General features: G+C 35.3%; 1 long non-coding RNA gene across 1 annotated transcript; it reads right to left on the bottom strand.

The window, feature by feature from the left end:
* Positions 1-1,365: 1,365 nt before the first annotated feature.
* LOC135153944 (uncharacterized) lies at positions 1,366-21,080 on the bottom strand. The gene is made up of 3 exons (XR_010293441.1): positions 21,032-21,080; positions 20,676-20,745; positions 1,366-5,570 (listed from the first exon to the last, which is right to left on the bottom strand). It is a non-coding gene; the product is annotated as an uncharacterized LOC135153944 (long non-coding RNA).
* Positions 21,081-21,431: the final 351 nt, after the last annotated feature.

The following is a 21,431-nucleotide window of genomic DNA, read 5'->3' as shown; positions in this document are numbered from 1 at the left end:
TTTTTCTTCTGAACAAGTAATCTTAGCTAAACTACAATTTTGTAACAACTTTAGATAATGTTTTCTACAATACAGGTAATTTTGCTATATTATTCTGTATGCTCTGTTACGTGGTAAATATTTTGTTTTTCTGGGAGATAAACAGTTTTTTTTATAAAGGCAAGGGTCAATTGATAATTGAGCCCCCCCCCCTATAAAAATGCATCACATTGTATTGTTACAATGTAAATTACAGGAAAGCCAATGCAGAGATTCCTGTAAAAAGAAAAAAAAACTCTAAAAATGTTATGAACATTACAAAAGCTTTTCTTATTGGCTCTGTTCCCGGGCTTATCATCATCATATCCCTCCTACGAAGAAGTGATTGATGACAATGTGTTTATCAAAATGCTTGGTATATGCTTCCATCAACTTCTTAGAAATATTCTGCTGTATTGGCATAACAATGTACTGGTAGTTGCACCAAACTTTTGTTAATTTTGCTACCCAACCCCATTCCCAGGTATATTATCTTTACCATCATCAACATAACCCCTATCACCATCATCAACACTGTCACCATTACAATAATCATCATCATCATTATCGTCGTTGTCATCGTCATCATCATCATCACCATCATCATCATCATCACCATCATCACCACCATCATCATCACCATCATTCATCATCATCATCACCATCATCATCATCACCATCACCACCATCATCATCACCATCATTCATTATCATCATCATCAACATTGTCAGATTTTCATCACCATCCCCTCTCCTTACAATGTTTCTTCTTCGTCTTCATCACCATCCTCATTCATAATAATTTTCTGAAACATAAATGAAAACAGCCTAAATATTTCTTTGGGGAACACTTAACTTCTCTCACTTTTCTCCACATTCCCTCTCAAAATGTAATAGTTACCAACGGTTACCATGTCTGAAATTTGTTTTTACGCTTGACCTTTAACCCCCGTCCTTTCCATGAACCTGATAAATTGAAACCTTGGTCATACTGATTATGCTTGATATAAACAATGCAAAATCTGAAAATGAAAAAATAACTGCTGTCAACAAGTGTATTAGCAAGGATATCAACACACCTGTGATGGACCAGTGAAACCCAGTGCTTCTGGTATTACAGAGCTACTTATCACTAGACCTTGGCCATGTTTGACACTGAATATTTACACAACTCCTAAAATTGAATAAAAGATCCTCTTCATATCTTCAGATACATGCAGAAGGCCCACGTACAAAATGCTAACTTCTACTTTCACCGATTTGGAGATAACGCATGTTACTTTTTTCAGTGGGATCTCAGATAAGTAAGCCCAACTAGATTCAAAACAAAGGATTTTACTTTTTTTTCAATTTCTTTAATGAACGATACAATCTCGGCCTACATAATCATCATTCTATTGAATATTTAGTTCAATAGGTTTTCACTTTGTGTTGTGTATTTGAATTTTGAAAAGTACTTAGCCCCCTTTTCAAACGTGGCAATGGGTCTTGTCTATCATTGCTTTGGCAGCAAACAATGAGAATTGTCAAATCTAAATGTCTTACATCATATCTCAGTACGAACTTGGGTACCAGCCATCTTTCTCTCTCTCTCTCTCCTCTATAAAATCTCAAGCACTCCTTGATCCAACTCAATTTACCCTATTTGCCGTTATCTAATATATTTTCATGTCTTTGTTTCAATCAAACTAGCACGTATGTTGACTCTCTCATCGCCGCGGGATTGTATGTGGTGTCACAGACAAACCTGAACATAAGCTGACCTATATAGCTGATGTGTCAAGGTATGACACAACCCCTGATGTTTAATAAGTTCACCAAGTTCAAGTAAACCTGACGAGAACACCTGAAAACACCAAGACCCATTCACACTACACACAAATCTGGTTCAGAGTACAGAGAGAACTTTACTAAAACACCTGATGACACCATGTCTCATTCACACACAATGAGTTCATCTAGTTGAAGTTCAAGAAAAACCTGAGAAAACCTGAAAACACCAGGCCCTATTCACACATGACAATTTCATCAAGGTTAAATTCAAGTTAAACATGAGAACACCTGAAAACACCAAGCCACATTCACACACAAGCTTGGTGTTAAAGAAGAATTCATCAAGTTCAAGTCAACTTTTGAAGAACACCTGAGGAAGACAATAGGCCTACCCTACTTAGACAAATACACCTATCAACGTTCAACAAGATAATTTTTACCAAGTTCAAATCGATTAGTGGAGGACATCTGATAAACTCAGGTCTAATTCTTGGGACTATATTGACCAACTTGAAGTAAAACAAACACTGCAACACACTGAATAAATAGATTTACCATTTCTTACAAGACTACATCAGACTTTTTTCAAATTTATTACTACTAAAAGTACTTCATAAGGAAGCCCTTTCATTTGTTAAGCCACTGTTACATTTCCCAGGTTAAATCATTCAATTTCCATCAATATAGAAATTATCAAACATGTACATTGTAATAATACAGGATATCGAATCAGGTCCATTGTCACTGACATTCATAATCCTTTGAGTCCTCATTACTCACACTTATGTATGGAATCGGATACCAGCTGAATTTAGAAAAGCCGTCAATGGTGTACATGAACATGAACTTCTGCCATTTTATCAGATAATTCAAATATATTATTAGGTAGTTATTGATCTGGGGCCCGTCTTACAAAGAGTTGCGATTGATCGGATCAATTGCAACTATGGAAAGCCAGCAAAGTCAACATATAAAATGCATGTTTGTTCAAAAAATTTCTAGAATGAATGTATATCCATAAATTAATTGATTTCTTGACAATTTGGTGTGTTCTCCTTTGTTTACAAAGGACATTTTGCAAATTTCCTGTAGAAAAAATGATGACACTGATGGATTTCCAGAGTTACGGTTGATGAGATCAATAGTAACTCTTTGTAAGATGGCCCAGAATTACGTGCCTAAACATAAGTATCAAATTATCCGCCTAGGAAATGAAGGATACATGAAGAAGATCATTTCATTTTTCCACTCATGATTGTCTATGAATTTCAGCACATTTCTGGAAAACAGTGCAAGTATTTGTAAATGGTCACTTATGACATTCGAAATGGATCCATAGATTTCCCAAAGATCTTCATACCATTCCATCAGGCAAGGGATGTTTCAAATTCTAGCATTGGTTGTATTGGTTTTATTATAATAATTGACAAGGATTTAAATCATTGTCCAGAAAAGTATTCGCATCTTGGTTTATTTTATAACTTTTATTTTATCTTGATTAAGAAAAATATCACTACCGACCACATGTATCTCCATACTTGAAATTAAAGCAAAACGTTTTCAGTCTTTGAAAAAGGAATTTTTAATGTATAGACAGCATTTCAACTTAACTTTGTGAACAAAGGAGAAATTGGTGTCATATCTCACAAGGAAATGGAACAAGAGAGGCTTGAGGGAAAGAAAAATGGGAAATATCAAGATATCTAACAGTAAAAAGGGTGTAACAGGGAAAAGGAAATAGAGAGGCTCGAAGCAAAGAAAAGCAAGGATATCGCTTCATATTTGGAGGATTTGCATCACTTTCAAAAAGGGAAATTAGTCTGGGTCAATGAGAAAAGGATGAAATAAATACAAACCACAGGAATAGGCCCGGCTTCAAATAACATGTATCTGCAATTGATGAAGGACTCACTTTGTGAACTGGATAGATCTTGTAGACTCACCTGTTATCTAATTTGTAAAATTTAACACTGATCTATTTATAAATTATATTCAGGGTCTGTTTATTTATTTTAATAGTTTTATTCAGTTTTATTAATTTACAAATTCTTACATTTATTTATTTCTATCATTCAGTTTTCTGCCTGTTCATATGTGTATGCATTCATACATTCATTAGTGTATTAATGATTATACTGTAATAAATTTCATCACAATATAATCATAAACCTTATGAAATAATTTATCTCATATAATAATTTGAAGACAAAAAATGATAATCTAAGAAAAATTGTGGGAGGATCTGTAATTCATAGCAAGAAATTAGTCTTTAAAAAATTGACCAACATCAAACAATCAAAATCAGGTCAACTTTGGACATGAAAAACAAGGTCGGAATGACCTAGTCCAGCTCTGGGGTCATTGACCTCAATCTCTATCAGAATTGGGTCAGAATACCTTTATTTACTGTGTTTACTATTTTAACATACATAACTAATTTCTTGCTCAGTGCAGCTTTATTTCTTTTCCGATTTACATCCATCTTTTAATACCAAGACCTAGAAATCATCATTTTTAATAAGTAATGATTTCCCCCTTAACAGTGCTCAGATGCTACTTGGGATGATACACGTCTCACTCTCACTATCATCCCTCATAGTCCCTGGATGTACAAATAGAGAGCTTATCACTGAACTACACAGAGGTAGGCTTACTCTTTATTCATCTTCAGTTTCATATAGATGTTCTTACACAATTTCAATTAGGTCTAGGCAGTAATTCATCTCACATGTACGTCATAAGTCACACACAGGAATTTCACTGAATACGTCATTCCTTCATTTTTTTCCTTTTACCAACTGTAGGCCTACTTGCACAAACCATACATAAGTACATTTGGGGAGAAATTATATTATATCATCAAGTATAAGATTGCGTTGTAGGCCTATAGGTTCACTTGAAATTGGGTCTTACGGATAGGGAATAATAAAATCAGTAGACTTCGGCATAGCATGCCAAGTGCTCTGTTCTCAATTCATACAGGGTTTTACGAGACGAGTCTCGTTCAAAATCTGCCCAATTAACTTGCCATGTCGACCAGCCAATTCGCAAAGATTTATTGCGTCTGGGTATGGTTTTGTCGTGGAGTTGAACTTGATCCAGTATGCTTGAAAGTAGGCATGATGTACGTGCGAAATGGTACATGGGCTGATCTTGATCGAGAGCTTCAAGAATTGAGATGAAGCAATCAAATGTAGGTTGCAATAGTGTTTAAAATGTTGACTGCATCAACAAAAGCACCACCACCATCACTGCCATCACTACCAATACCACTCCCACCATCAACACCGTCACTACCACCACAACCACCATCATCATCATCACCATCATCATCACCATCATTATCCACATCATCATCATCATATTCATCATCACCATTAACAACATTCTCATCATTACTGTCTTTATGTTTATCCATATCACCACCACACCATTATAATCTTGAAAATTGTCATCCTCATCCTTATCATCACCACTACCACCACAACCATCATCATCATCACCAGCAACATCATTATATTCATCATCATCCTCATCACCAGCAACATTCTCATAATAACTGTCTTTTTGTTATCCATATCACTTCCACATGATTATAATTGGGAAAATTGTCATTCTCATCATCACCATCCTCCTCCTCCTCCTTCTCGCCATCATCTCCATCCTTTCAACTTACCGGTAGTAAAATGAGTGAATCAAATGAATGTCTTGCAGCACCTCGTAGCTCTTGGCATAGTTCAATAAACTCTTGGTTGTGTTGGCGAAGATAATGTGTAAGTCTAAAAATCAAATACAACAAAGTGAAAAAGGGAAAGAAAAAAATGGTTACTACACATGAAATAATAAAATCGTAAGAATCTCTGCAAGTATAATCACTGCCAATAATTTTTAATTAAAAGTTTCAACATGTTTTCATATTCCATAAGAAGCACCTCGCAAATTTCCATGTACATCATTAATTCAAACAAATAAGGGAGTTTATAAAGATGCAAATCCATATTGATATTGTTCACTATACAATGAAGTGATAAAAAGCTACTGAAGTCTGATTACAACGGCCAATATTCATAAAACTACACTAAATTAGCTATCAATTGCATTGACAATAGTGATAACTACAGGTTCTGTTAATCCTGTACCTGCATGTACTGTGATTTCAATTACATTACAAAACATCATAAATTTACCCACCATTTATCATCAAATTTTATCCAAATTGCCTTCAAATTTTGTCCAAATTCTACTAAAAGCTACTATAACCAGATAATATAAAATATTTGTAAAAATGGAATAAAATCCATGAGCCATGGTAGAGTTAATGAATCAAATTATATGACAAAATGCAAAATTTCATAAATCAACGTATAGACAAAGTATCAACAAATCAACCTTGTATTTTTGTAAATTTGGGTCAAAAACGTGTACTCCCATACTCTCAACAATTTCATGGATAGTTTTTATCTCGGTCAAGCAACTATGTCTTGAGTTTGTAGCCTGATAATATATATACTTGTTATCGTGTTGTCAGATATTTTTCAGTGGTAAGACATATTGAAGTCTGCTCATTTTCAGTCAAAGATAATTCTGTCATCGGCCTGATTAGAAGCAAGGCTTGCTGGGGGTAAATGTCCTGAGCTGCAATGGTCAAGGGATGGTCAACCTTCGCTTTGACCCATGCCCTTGTTCCATTCCATGTCATAAGACGGGTCTCTCAGAGGTCAAGAAACCTGAACTATATGTGATGCTGGGCACTGCTTCAAAACAGATCAACATTATTGACATGTTTCCTTTACAAATTAAATAAAGATTTTGCTTTCTGCACATATTTCTGTCATGCCGAAAACGTACAATATCATGTATACTTCATTGGTTTATTCTGCTTGGAATGGGAGGGGAAGGTCTGTCCTAACTGCAAAAAATAAGTTGTAACTTGAATGTAGATCAAATCATCTCTTGCTAAAAGTTACAACAGTGGTGTGTCTGGGTTGTATAGAGAACATTATCCAAAATCAGCCCAAACTTCAGGCAGTAAAAAATTGAAAAAATACTTAAAAAACAAAAAAGAAAACTTATTGAAATTCTAATCTGATCAGATATTGAAAAAGGGTGCATTTTCAGCAATTGTCTTGTGTACAGTTTGTCCTCTCAACATCAGACTTGTCTGAAAGATATTGGGGAAGGGGTGTCTTTCTCATGCTGAATGCAACAATTTTGAGTTACTACATCAAGTCCAAGTTGACTTTCCCAAATCTTTGAATTTTCCTAGATACATGTAGGCCTAAACACAGAGAGATCTGGATTGATCCATGGATCAAACTGTAGCAAATCTTTCAATAGGGCAGCGCTTTTCATAAATCATCTCTTTACTAAATGTCATTTTTCAAACCATTTCTCCATAATCAGGGTATATTTATTGCAACTGACTGGCAAAGGATAACAGTTTGATGTCAACAAACCAACCCCAAATCTTTACAAACACTGAGCCATACCTAATAATTCTTTCTGCCACCTTTTCACCCCTAAAATGCGGGAGATGCCAAAATAACAGGGTCATCCGTTTGATTGGATGGCTCTAAAAGGATTTTATACATCTATCTCATCATGAAAACATTTACATTTAACAAAGTTGACATGTTTCTTGAGAACCATACAAAGCCTATCTCCATCAACCGGTAAAATAATTCAGCAAATGATTCCATCAGAAAATCTCAAGACTATAGATGAGTCCAACTTCAGAGCACTGAAACTTATGGCAGCCATGACTGGAGGGCTTCAGAACAAAAACACTGAATGGTTTATGCAATAAGCCACATGTGTTGCTACGTCAGTGTATATATTATATTTTATCAGGCATACTTAAATCTAATGATTAATCTTGATGTGGACTAATTAGACTGATGGATAACCTAATTCATATAAAAAGAACTTTCATACAAAATCAAATACACAAAAGTTTGACAGAAAATGTTGTATATATATATATTAAAAAAATGAAATTAGAAAGACTTTTTATTCTGACTTCTCAAAACTTCTTCCACATATTTATTGAGTTTTCTTTCCTTTTTCAGTCTTGCTGAAATATCTTCTTTGTGTCATTTGCCATCACCTCTACTCCCCTTATACTTAAAATGATACATAACATTTAATTATCATTTTGTGAAATATAAACAAATTTGTGCAACAAACTTCATTCAATGAATAAAGCATAATATATGTCATATCAAAATGTGCCAATCTGCTTCATCTCAAAATCACAAATTTCATCCAGTTTGATAGAATCCACAAAAGACGGACAGTTCTGTCAAAATTCATTGTTTCAGAAAGATGGAAATATGCAGAGAGATTTACCCTCAAGCAAACTGGTGCCAGAGTATTCGTCAAAATGAGCTAAGATTAATGTCAAATTTGATACGGAATTTTCCACAAAGATGCAATGGCATATTTTGTTTAACATTTGAGGTCTATCTAGGTCAAGATTTATGTAACATGAGGAATGCTACTACTTCTACCAGGGTTCATGTACTGTATAGTGTTTACACCAGGTTAAATTCAGGAAAAACGTTATATCAGAAAGAAGTGTGAACAAAGCATTTTATATATTGATTTTTATAATTTTGTTTCCTGTGGTAAGCGCTTTGAACCATCTTATGAAAAGCAAGGTACAGTACATGTATGCCTCGGCTTAAATGATAATAAAAATAAAGTTTGCTGGCATAATAATGTTGACAGGGTATTTTTTCTAACAATTGAATAAAGGACATTTGGCCAGATTTTGACAAATCAGACAAATTCTTGATTGCTCATATCATAATCAAAAGTAAATAATACTCTGTACTGTTATCTTATTGATTCAACAAAATCTGGGAAAAACGTGAAAGACATGTGGATTTCAACAGCAAAATCTTAGAAAATCAACAAAGCAAAAGAATCTTTGAGAAATGCTAATATTAAGTATAAAGATGAATGGACAAAAAGACGTACAAATTATTTCCTCCAAATACATATCTGAAGCAGCCAAGAAAAAGAGAAACAATTCTTTTGTGGAAAAAACACTTTCCACAAACAACAGAATCCAGACCATTTAACTAGCAAATCTGACCCATTTCTTTTCATACAACTTCAAATTCAGGTCAAACATCATTAAATATGATGAGTTTCATCTATCTCTTGGACATGATCCAAGAATTAGAACCAAACATTAATAAGAAATATGTGTCCTTGGCCCACTTGATATGGTCTCTGGTAGGAAATTAGTTGAACTAATGGATGAATTGGAGCAGAGAGATATAAATGACCATTTCTTTAATCAGATCCATAAATTTATAAAAAACAACGATGGATAAAATATTGATATGAAACTCCAATATTATTTTTTATATCATGCTTTCTTTATATCTTTCCAATGTAAGAGAAACATTTTTCATCAGAACTGGCCATTATGAAAGTTACATCTCTTCAATTTCTTTGTATTTCACTTCACTTCTCAAGAGTCCTATTACCTTAAAAAACCTTGCGAAAATCATTTTTTAAGAGCTGGAGTAGACTGGTGGTCTTGAAAGAGCAATCAGGCAGAAACATGGTGGGAGACTACAGAAATACATCAAACTCATGTTTTGTTTATTTCATGTGATTTCATAATTTGTTTTCGGTGGATTACTCCTGGCATTGGAGGTCTTTAGCTCCGGTTTATTAGCTTGAACTTGGACTGCCATCACATTATTACTGTATATACCACATCTGGAACACATCATGTGTTCCATACAAGATTCATTCTAGAGGAGGCCGTTCTCATTACACTTTCTAAAACTAGTTTACTGGAACCCGATTCAGGAAACCTGTTTGGGAGATCGCTTTGCTAGCGTTCCCACTTGATCACACAAAAGTGGTTTCCAAAATCACTTCACGTAAAGCGATCTTATTGCTGTGGAAACGCTCTCAGTGGGGTGACACGTTTCACGTGAAATTCGAAACCACAGCGTAGGCATTCTACAACTGTCGTGTGGAGTAGCGCGCTCAAAATGTGTGAAAATCGCTTCCCGAAGAATGGTTGTGTCCTCATTTAACGCTAAAACCAGTTTAACAAAGCAAAGCGATCTTGATCGCGAGGTGGTTTTCTGAACCGGTTTGGAAGATCGCTTCCAAGATCGCTTCTCACTACACGTTACACTAGTTCCACTAAACTAGTTTTAGGAATGTAGTGAGAATGGTGTCCGGGTTATGTGAAATGAAATGGTGGTGTTGGACCATGGTTGGACTTAGCATGTGAAAGGTCAAACAAAAACTGGAAGATGAATTGGCTATATTTCAAATTTCTTTTAACTTTGACATTGAAACATTTTCACAGTGGATAGGGCTGATAGAAAACTTGTATTTTCCATTGTCAAAAACCCACGACCACCCGTTAACAAGGAATCACTCTACCACTGAGCCAACATGTTAGGTTAAAACCATTTAAAAGGGCACTGCCTCTGAAAACTGTATCAGTCCATTCACTTACCTATCTAAATCTTTTTTTTTTTAAAGATAAAACACTTTCAAAGTTTCTGGTGAGTGCCAGAAGGGTATTGACTGATACAGTTTTCAGAGGAAATGCCCTCTACAAGGGCAGATATGAACAAAATGATACAACATAAACTGCAAGCCAGTAGTAAATCTGCTTCTTTCTGGATTGATGCAGTGGGAACTGGTCCAGTGTATAAGGGTGAATGCTCCAAGCGATCCTACAAGCAAACCTCTGAACCTTTCTAGTGCAGCTCACACTACGGTATTCTGGATTTCCTCCAGCTGTAGAGAGGTTCTGGTGGGTATTTCATAAAAGTTGTTTGTACGTTACAAGCAACTTTATGAACAACCGGCAATCCTTTATTTGCAGCTAAATCAACACCAGCGAGAATTTGCAGTCATTTACCACAAGAAAGGATCACCAGTCGTTCGTGAAGCCATTATGACTGATTAACCTAGACATAAAATGTTTCCTAGTTAATTGGTTATATACCAGCTTGGCGTTTACCAGCAAAATGCTGTCCTGCCGAGTTCCTAAAAGGGAGTTACCATAAACAGAAACAGAAACTGAAAGTTGCTCGTAACTTCTGAACAGCTTTATGAAACAGCCCCCTGGATTAAACCATGAATAGAAGCAATCTTCACCTTTAGGCATCTACCTCCTTTTTTTATCAAGGGCCAAACCAAATGTGTATAGTCAAACACTAAGCTGGAAGACTTGACTCAAGTATGAAGCATCCTCTGGATAAGTTCAGTAAATCCATCAACATAAAGTGACTGGCCCGTATTCTGAAGTCAGGTTTAACTTAGACCATGGTCTAACTCTGTGCTAAAATTATGGGAAGCCAAAAGTGTCAACATTTTTATTAAGTTGTATGTTTCTTATATTTACTGTGCTCTTTCCTGATTCTTCAATGGTGAAGACAATTATCTATTTATACTTCCTAGACAATTATGAATGATTTGAGAGCCAAATGAGCTGAAATATGATATCTCTACTGTTAGTGATTTATGTAACAATTGGCTATCCATACTTAAACCACAACTTTAAACCTGAGTTTAAGTTAAACCCGACTTCAGAATATGGGCCACTATATCTGGGCCCAAGTAACTATTATTTTGCCATCCAATGGTTACTACCATGGTTATGCTCATCAACAGCCAATCAGAATCAAGGATTCCATGTAAGTTACCATTGGATGTCAAAGTTAGCATAATGCAATAGGGCCATGGACAAGTTCAAAGAAACAGTCCATGCAATTACAAATCAACAATCTTGGGACATGCTCAAGTGGATCATTCAATATAGTGACTATCAATGGACAAGTTCGGTGGATCAGTAAAAAAAAAGACTGTGATCAGGGTTTAAAATGTAAAATGGCTTCAATCTGATCTGCAAACCAAGGATGTAATGGTATGGACGGCAGCCCCTTTTCCTGAGATAACCCTGTCATCGCACCCCACTAAGATGGGACGGTTTGGTTTCCTGTTATGATGTATGGATGGAATCGTCACTGATCAAATCCTAAGATCCATTGCTCTAATATCATTATACTGGTATAGCTGATACATGTAGCTAACTACCCCCCCTCACAGCACATGCCAAACTTCAGTCAAATTTCAATGTGGTAAAGTATAAGGAAACATACTACACATGCTTCCATGACAGGCAAGGGAAAGGTGAAGGAGAAGGCAAAGGGGGAGGGGTTAGGAGGCTTTACTTCTTTTTCTTCCTTTTTTATCAATGCTCTAAATCAAATACCTTTTCAGGTCCTTGTGCATTGAATGTCTTTCTTGTTCGTTACTGCTCAGACTTCCGTGCATCATTTCTCTCTCTGAGAATTCAAGAAAACTGAACTTCATTTGGCCAAGTATTATCCCTTTCATAAACCCAATTATGCGGCTAATAGCAGCATAATTTGGTCGTAAAATCGGAGGAGGACCAGAGTTATCCGCATTATTTTGATGCTGCAATTATCCGCATAATAGCGGCATCGGGACCAGATTTTGACTTTATGAACGCATTTTCAAATAATGCGGATAATTGCCATGGTGCGGTCACAAGGTCACCCTTTTCCAACACAACCGCATCGGAGGGGGCGTGTGCAGTTGTCATGACGATTATCCGCCTTTTTCAGGACGGGCGCTCGTAAAAATAGTGCGGATTATTTTCGGAGTTTGTGAACACAATTTTTATTGAATTATCCGCATTACTCTTAGGCGGCTAATTGGAGGATGTGTTTATGAAAGGGGTATATGATGATTACTTTAAGACCAAATCAATTCCTAGTCTAGAGACACAACCAAATAACACACTCAATTTTCTTTTTATTTGTGATCATTATAAAACCCTTTTCTATCATTTTATTTACAAGTTAAATGAGGTAGCGCTAAAACATGGTAATCATGATTTAGAGTGTAGCTTACATGTATTTTTATCACTCATTTTCAAGGGTATGAATTTCTTAATGATGGCAAAACACATTCAAGACATTATCTCTTTTTTTTCCAGTCAAATATCACTGTTTTAGCTCAAAATAAGGGCAGTTTAATGTCAAAGTCTTCTTTTTTAACAAATGTTCAGATTTGACCATAAATTTTGCCAGTCATGCCGATCAGATATTGATTCCAAATTCCTTCCCACCAGTAATGAATGATTTCCACTTGCGGCTCAACCCAAATATAAAATGAATCCAGTCTCCTTCTCTGTTTCCTCATCAGTTTCATCAGACAGTGGGGTATCTATAGGAAGTGCAATGGGGCGAGCACTGAAAATTGCATCCTCTTTTGACTGCTATTGCTGGTTGATTCTTCTGTCATATATCACATGAATTTTCCAAGTTTTTGTCTTTTCCCCCCCTTTTTGGAGGGGGGAGGGGTGATATCCTTGTTTAGGCTATCCCTCCCTGCCCTCCCCCCCCAAAAAAAAATAATAATTCTCCTCTCCTCTCAAGATACGCCTCTGTTGGCAGAACAGTTATAAATGAAAAGGGCACAAATTATGTTGGATCCTGAAACAGTCTCCTGTAGTATTCTCCTGTAATATTGTTTTAGACCCCAATGTGCATGATTTCAAATATATTTAATTGCCTATTGTTCATAGTGCTGTATCTTTTATTTACTCACAAATTATTCCATAAAATCTTCCAACATGATCACGTTTCAGCAATACAGCATCAATGGCTCATAATTCAGAAGTTGAGTATAAAAGATCAGCGCTATTCACCATCAATCAACTACACTTTGTGATCTTTTTTTTCTGCAGAATTTGATTTATTAATCCAACTCCTTAATTTTGATGCCAAACTAGAGGAATGTGCATTATTTTTCTGTATGAAAGCATCAATCTTGTACAGATAAAAAAAAACTATGAAAATTTATCTAGCTAAGGCAGGTGTGAAAGGCAAAAGGCAACAGATTAATGTTTATGGGTATTTACCAGAGCAGACCAGTCAAGATGAATACATCAACATCTATATGGGACTATTCACCCCATCCCAAGAAAAATAGAAATAAATATGATTTTGATAATAGAAGCATATCTAATGCCATAGATGCTAATAAGACATTCCTTTCAAGAAGTCTTCTTCAAGAAAAAAATAACATTATCTAGTGTCATTTCGTCACTAATTGAATAATTTCTAAAAATGATCATGTTGGGAAAGGAGCAGGACACAAATGGCCACTATCATATCTCGCAGGTTAACTTTTCATTAGAGTGAACAAAAGATCGGCAAACAGGCCATCGATCAAGTAAACTTCATGAGCAATTTATGGATCATAACAAACATGATAGGACAACTTCAAGACTCTATAGGTGGTTTCAGACCGCCTCGAAGTTCGCCAGTTCCAGGTATTCTCTGATCGGGAAATTTACCCCGATCAGAAAATACCGGGTATTTTGGCGGTGTGAAAGCAAACTACGCGTAATATCCCCGAAAGAAAATACCCGATAAATAGTAGGTACTTGGCGAAATTACGAGAACTTTCGCGGGGATTTTTCCAAGGTCGTGGGTATTTTGGCGGTCTGAAAGCAAATTACGGGAACTTTTAGCCCAGCGTGTCGTTGGGTGCGGCGCCGTGCATGGGTTGCTGCTGGGCTAGTGATTTTGAATTTCGCGCCTTGCTGCTTATCAGACCATACTGCGCATGCTCGTAACTTCAGGAACTTATCCCGAAGGATATGTTTCAGGGCGGTGTGAATGCAGGAATAATTAATGGGTATTTTTCAGCCTAAAAAAGTTCTCGTAATTTAACGGGGATTCTTGTGATCGAGGCGGTTTGAAACCACCTTATATTACTCCAAGGTTATATTTCTCTCAACCTGGTTAATGGATCCTCCCTCTGTAAGTAGATGCATTGGATAGATTTATGATGGATAATGATCCTGAACTTGACAGAAAATATGTGCTTGATGTTCTTCAATGACCTACTTCAATATTTTCATAATAAATGTTCAGGAAAAGGACAAAATGAATCAACTCTTAATTTGTTTTGGATGATGACGATACATATACCAGGAGGATCAATGACCGGCTTTCAGCAAAGAACTTTTATTTTTGAGGGGGGGGGGGTGAAACCAGTACCTGTAATTCAGCATGGTTATTTTATCTACTTTTGCCACTCTTTATCCAGGTGGATTGGTTGAATATCCTGTGGTAGTCTGCAGGCACAGACCCTGATTGGAACTTTGATCAACAAGTGTGCCTCCACGCAAAGACTAGCACATACAAAACTTGAGAGCCTTCAGTACACAAGGCATGAGTAGGCTGCACATTCAGACCCTTAACTCGAGTGAACTGTTTGCCCAGCAGACTAATCCTGTGGTGGGAAAGTCCAAGAATTTAATACAATAGGAAATACAATGCAGCAGGTGAATTCAATGTCCATCTTCATAGTCAAATTTCATTATCTATAATCATATCTAATCAAAGCATGGCATTCAAGAACTTGTCTATTGTCTAAGCACAGCCAAAAGGTGTTAAAATCATATGTGCCTAAGGATCAAAAGGGCATTAAGCCTATATATTAAACAGTATAAACATAAACATCTTCTGACTATAAGTTATATAAGAAATATTTCTACACAAAGAGAATGTCAGGAAGTTTCCTGCTTCATGGAATGCTGTTGAAAAATTGTTCTATTCTGGTTGACGGGGCTTCCGAAAGTGTTTCACATCAAAACAAGCCCCGAGTGATGCTCACAAGCATCGGAAACGGGGAAAGAAAGAGAGCGGAGCTTAAAAGAACATGAAGTTAGAAAGTCAAGTTTGTATAAGCCTCCAGTGAGGGAATGTGATGAAAGATGCTGAGCCACAGGTGTAAATCATGCAAGATGGAGTAGCTTGAAATATTGGTAAAAAATATCAATCCCAAGCCCCCCCCCCTCCTTTAAGGCCTTTCTTATAACTAGTTTGCTTAGTTATGATAACCTCTCTTGCTTACAAATATGAACATAAAATTTTACTTGTTTTCCCCATTAAAAAGATTGGTGACATCCTAGTCCAATAAAAATTAAAAAATGTTTGAGGGGATGAATTGAATTAGGATGAAGATATGAATTATTATAAATTTTGATAAATAATGATCATGAATTAACCTAGATATGCATTCCGGTTGATAATTCTATCATAGATATAAATCATAAAATGCAAGTTTGTTTTGTTTTATTTGAATATTTTAATGAAAACAAGGGAAAGTAGAGCAACAATCTACCCATTCATTTTGCAAAACCAAAAATTTCAAATTGCATATCTTTATCAATCGTGCCACTGGTAAATCATTTCATAAATCCTTCTAAACTTTTCATCGCTTGAAGTAAAATACCTCTGCCACTCACGATCATGCATTCTCCTACCAACCTCACAGAGGAATGAAAGACTATCATAAATTCTTATGTCAATGCCAAAAGCTATAAAGCCCCTATAAGTACCAACCACCAACCACCGCGCCCCTCTAGATCAAATTACCCTGAATTCCTTGACAAGGTTTTAACACAAAACAAGTTCACCTTCTAGATGATGCTCTTCATTCTTCCCAAGTTTAAAAAAGAGACATCAAGGCAACCTTACCGACAAACTTGGAGTTTCGGTAGATGAAGTGTGCAGGATTGGACGTCCGTCCGTATTCAGTTTTATGTCGTTCATCTTTATTTCATTTGACTGCTCATCAAATTGGTTTAGTTAGTCCTAATTAGATAATTTGAGTAAGATATTGCTTTGTTCTTTGCCACGGCTGAAAACAAAGTGATCCATCACCAGGCACTTGAAGCCCATACCCCCCTCAAGTCATCTGGTTCATAAAGAGACCGGTCATTTGTACCCCTGAGAGCAGTCACACTCCCAAAACTATTGAAAAACAAGATGAGATGTCTGTGCTGTCTCCTTTGTCTTTGACTTTTGTTTTTTCCGAGAAAAGGTTTTAGAAATTGAAATGAGTTTGTCTTATTTTAGATGAATACTGCAGCATGATAATGGGGGGGGGGGGGGTGAATGTTGCTGGCTTGAAATTAATTAGATGTGACATGAAGGCCTGGTTTGCAAGATGGGGACAGAGTTTTTGCTTTTTGGCTATGGTGTTGATTGTGGTTGTCCAAGAGGTACCGTTTTTGTCTCGGGATACAAATTCAAGTAGAAGTGAGTGGCGGTGATGGTAAAAGCAGTAGATGTAAAGCATTCATCTCAAGATCTTAGTCTACCAATGATACTAATGATAATGATACTCCATAACACAATGATTTCTGAGAATGAATAATGTGATCATCATGAAAAATATTCCCTAGGTCTCAGTATGAATGGTCCTGATGAGTATGATGACACGAAGCTAATAGCCTCAATATATCTACATCACATGACACATTAAATAGCTCATCAGTCTATACTCAAGTCCAAACAAAAATAAAGACAAAAGAAACAACATTTAAAATCAAATAACCCACTACGAAATATACAACATCATGAACCAAGTACAGATTTGAGCATGATTTCAATCTACCGGTAGAACCGCAAGATTGTATGACAGAGCTATAACATTTTTTTGTAAGAATATACTGTAGACTGCACATCCAATTGTTCGCCTGTTTAGATGTTAGATATAATTATGACAAGGTGTTTGAATAAATAATGCTGAGTGTTTTTTTTTTTTTTGGGGGGGGGGGGTTGGTTTTGTTTTGTGTTTGGTTATTTGCTTGTTTTCAGCTGGACACAGCCTGGGCCCCCTCTTCTACAAAAGGGATGCTAGGGCCTAGTTACACAAGTCTTGCAATGATGGCACAACAATTATTTACTGATTGCATTAAAGGGATACTCCAGGCTGAATATAATATGATTTGAACAGATAAAGAAAAATCAGACAAACAAAACACTGAAAATTTGATCAAAATGGGACAAGGAATAGCATTATTCTGGTGAAACAGTTCTGGGCTTGTTTTCAATGAGCAAATTGATGATGTCATATCCCCACTTGTTTGATTGTATTTTATTATAAAAATAAGGCTTATTCAAAATTTTTCCTTCAAAAACTTAAAACATTGGATTGAAAACTGATTAAGTGCATTAGATATTCATTGCTGCAACTTATTTCATTATAAGGGAGACATCATTCACACATGTATGAAATAATAAAACAATTATGATTTCATGTAATAACATAAAAAAGGGAAGGTGGGGATGTGACATCACCAGCCCACCTAATGAATATTCATGACGATGTGCATATCACTTCACCAAATGTCTCTTAACTTTAAAATTCAATAACTTCGCTATTATCAGATTTTGATGACATTTTCAGCAATTTGCTCTGTGAATTTTACTCTATTTATTTAGATACAAATATTTTCAGCCAGGAGCATCCCTTTAACGGATCAACCACATTATGCAATTGATTGTAAAACTCAAACACAAGACCAATCACTGGGCTTTGTGTCATAGGACCATGGTAAGAGATGCGGATGATGGATGATCATGGTCAGAGAGGGCTAGACAAAGAATGTAAGGTGATAACCATTGTACATATACTACATTCCCTGGGGTACATTGAGCTTTTCTAATATGATGGTCTCCATCAATTTCTGTCCTTAAATGTCATTTATAGAACTGATGTTGACTGATGAATGATGCTTCAACTTTTTTCAGGTTGAAGTTTAAATGTTTTAATGACAATATGGAGAGATAAGGAGGTTGGGCTTTTAAATGCTTTAGATGCAAATTACTGAAATAATCAACTCCCTAAGGACGATGAAAGTGATGCATAATGAGTTCATTTACACAACAAGCTTTCAACTTTTTAAGTCTATTCTAATAACTGAAAAGGAACAAATTTTTAATTCTATCTACTTTAGCTGACAGAAACAGAAATGTGACTGTGAGACACATTTGAGTGAAGCACTTCAAAATTGGAGACTGGTTCTCTATATCATTTAATTTAAAGTTATATTCTCTGTCAATTAAAAAACACCTTTAATATTGGTCTGTGTGCAGATACTAACATATGTCAGACTGAAGGCAAGGACCCTTGGTTTTCGCAATTCGTATAGTGTATAATGCAGAGTCTGAAGTAGTGACACTAGATTCACTATGTACTGTGGCTGGTTATTTGACACAAACAGAGCATTTCACATCTAGTCTTCACTCTAGACCTGTTAGTGGTTAAATTGTCGAATATGAGTCTGTGCTTGCAGACTAGTCATATGTTATCATATTTGTAATTAGTTAGTACCAAAATCATTAACAATGTAGGTTTACTAGAATAATCATTAATGATTACAAAAGTTCAAACAAGTTATGAAATAGAAATCACATCGTAGTCCAGCAAAGCTCGAAAGCATCAATTTCTTACCACACTACACCTGAAAGAATATTTGAACCAATTCAATTTCTTGTAATCATTAAATCCTAATCCCACAAATTACCAATAAATGTAAATGTCATTGGCTGGTATTAAGGGTGCTGAAATATCATGACTAATAGCTCCCCCTAGAGGGCCGCTATATCACAGCCACAATTAAAGTCATTGCTACATCATCTAAAACCACTCAACATCATCCAGTGCTAGTACAAGAATGAAGCTTGTTATCCACACAGGTCAATGGCCTGGAAGACTGGACTGGAACATTCTCAGAATACAAAACTTTTCTTTCTTTCTTTTCATAATGTCAAATTTACGTCATAAGAAGCGGTTAGAATTGCACAATCTAATGTCATGTATATTGCAAATTATCAATATTCTATGGCAAACTTAAAAATATATTAATTTTTTCCAAATTACATTGTATAATTCCATATCATTCTTGTATTCCAATTTTAGATGATGCTATTTATATTATTTCTTTTATTAATATTTGAATAGAGTGAATATTTTGGATGCTGTTATAACATGTCCAGGTCAGGGCAAAAATCATGTCAGCTACAGTTTTACTTCTTTTTGTTTAACGTTCTTACTTTTTACCTGGACATGTACATGTATGGTCAAATATCCTCTATTTTGGTCAAGCTTTCTTTATTTTATTACCTTGTTGTCCTGTTTAGTATTGTATTTGACCTAGTAAAAATGCAAAAATAAACTTATACTAACAACCAAAGTCAACCCTGAAGAATATACTGGGTACTCTTAATAATATTTGTCCACCAAAAAGTCGTCATGGTCAGAGTTTGTTCGAGAGGATATTGAACTTCAACTTATCTTTGAATAAAAATTATTCAAAACCAAACCTGCTGTTGATGCAAATTTGCTTACGTTTGAAATTTTTATCTGGAGTCTTGCAAAGATTTTAAATCAAAGATAACCCTGAAGATTATTGTTGGAAATTTTCGATTATATTTATCCCCATAGAGAAGTCATGGTCAGAACTTGTTCAAGAGGCTGTTGAACTTGGACTTGTTTTTCGATGTACATGTAGCAAAACAGATTTTTCGATGTAGCAAAACTGATTTGCAAGCAAAATCATGTGGTTTGCTTAGTGCACACTTCAAAATCTGCAATCCTCAACAAAAAAAGCATGAAAAATAATAAAAAGAGTGAAAAATGAAAAATATTGGTCAGGGATAAAAGCTAATGAAATCATTTTAAAATAAATATAATACAACATAAGATACATTTTCATCCCCTTTTATCCCATCCAAAAGAAAAAATAACAATAAATCAATGAACAAATAAATTTTAATCTAAATGTAAAAAAAAATCTATGTAATTTACCATGTTTTAGATGCTCAATTAATTCTTGATAAATCAATGACAATCCTGTACATGGAATTCCATGCAATCAACTACTTGGCTTTTATTTCTCACCCAAACTATTCTCTTCCGAACAATCATTATGATTGCATCATAAAGCGAGAGATAATTGGGTAAATGAAATAAAATTTGAAAGATGAATATATACTTACTTCCTGATTTCATTGTATGTGTTGTAATACTTTCTGTGTTCCTGCCAAAGTTCACGTGAAAAGATGACACCTAGAAATACAAACACAAGGAATTATATGTTAATGCTTTATTTTGAAACCATATAAAAAATGTACAAGGTTAAAAGGCAGATGAAAAATATAGTGAACAATATCATTAATGACCAACTTTATGAGGTTAAAAGATGCTTGAGAGGGCCAAGCAATGCACGACATTCATGAATGGTGTATGCTAATTGTTCAGATGATAATGTACCTTAAATTTGGATATGAGAGTTCATTTGAATCGAGCGATTTCTATCAATCAACTTAAGAGATACAAACAATTTTGTTCTCACCTATAGGTTTGTGTCTTGTATTCCAGCTTGTGACTAACTCCTCTAACTGCAAATGGGAAAAGAGGAAAATAAAATATGTAAATTATAATGGACAAGGTGGATCTCTGTTAATATAAGAATTTGGCAATATGAAATCAATTTTCTCACTTCTGAAAAAATGTCCTTCCTCTTATAACAGTAATCATAAGCATACATTTTATAAATATAGACTTTATAAAAAAAAATAATAGCCAATAATATAAACATAATAATTATTTGTATTGCAATTGTAGTGAAATACATTAGAGTTAAAGAAAAATACTCACATTTCATAATTAAACAGAAAGATTACTTTTTTAATCCTGTGTTTAACAAATGCCTTTCTTCACTGGCATGCTTCTTCTGTATACATCTATTAAAT

Source organism: Lytechinus pictus, chromosome 4, assembly GCF_037042905.1.
Source record: "Lytechinus pictus isolate F3 Inbred chromosome 4, Lp3.0, whole genome shotgun sequence".
Classification (NCBI taxonomy): Eukaryota; Metazoa; Echinodermata; class Echinoidea; order Temnopleuroida; family Toxopneustidae; genus Lytechinus; species Lytechinus pictus.
The sequence above is the reverse complement of the archived record's forward strand: the minus strand, read 5'-3'. Positions and strand labels throughout refer to the sequence as shown.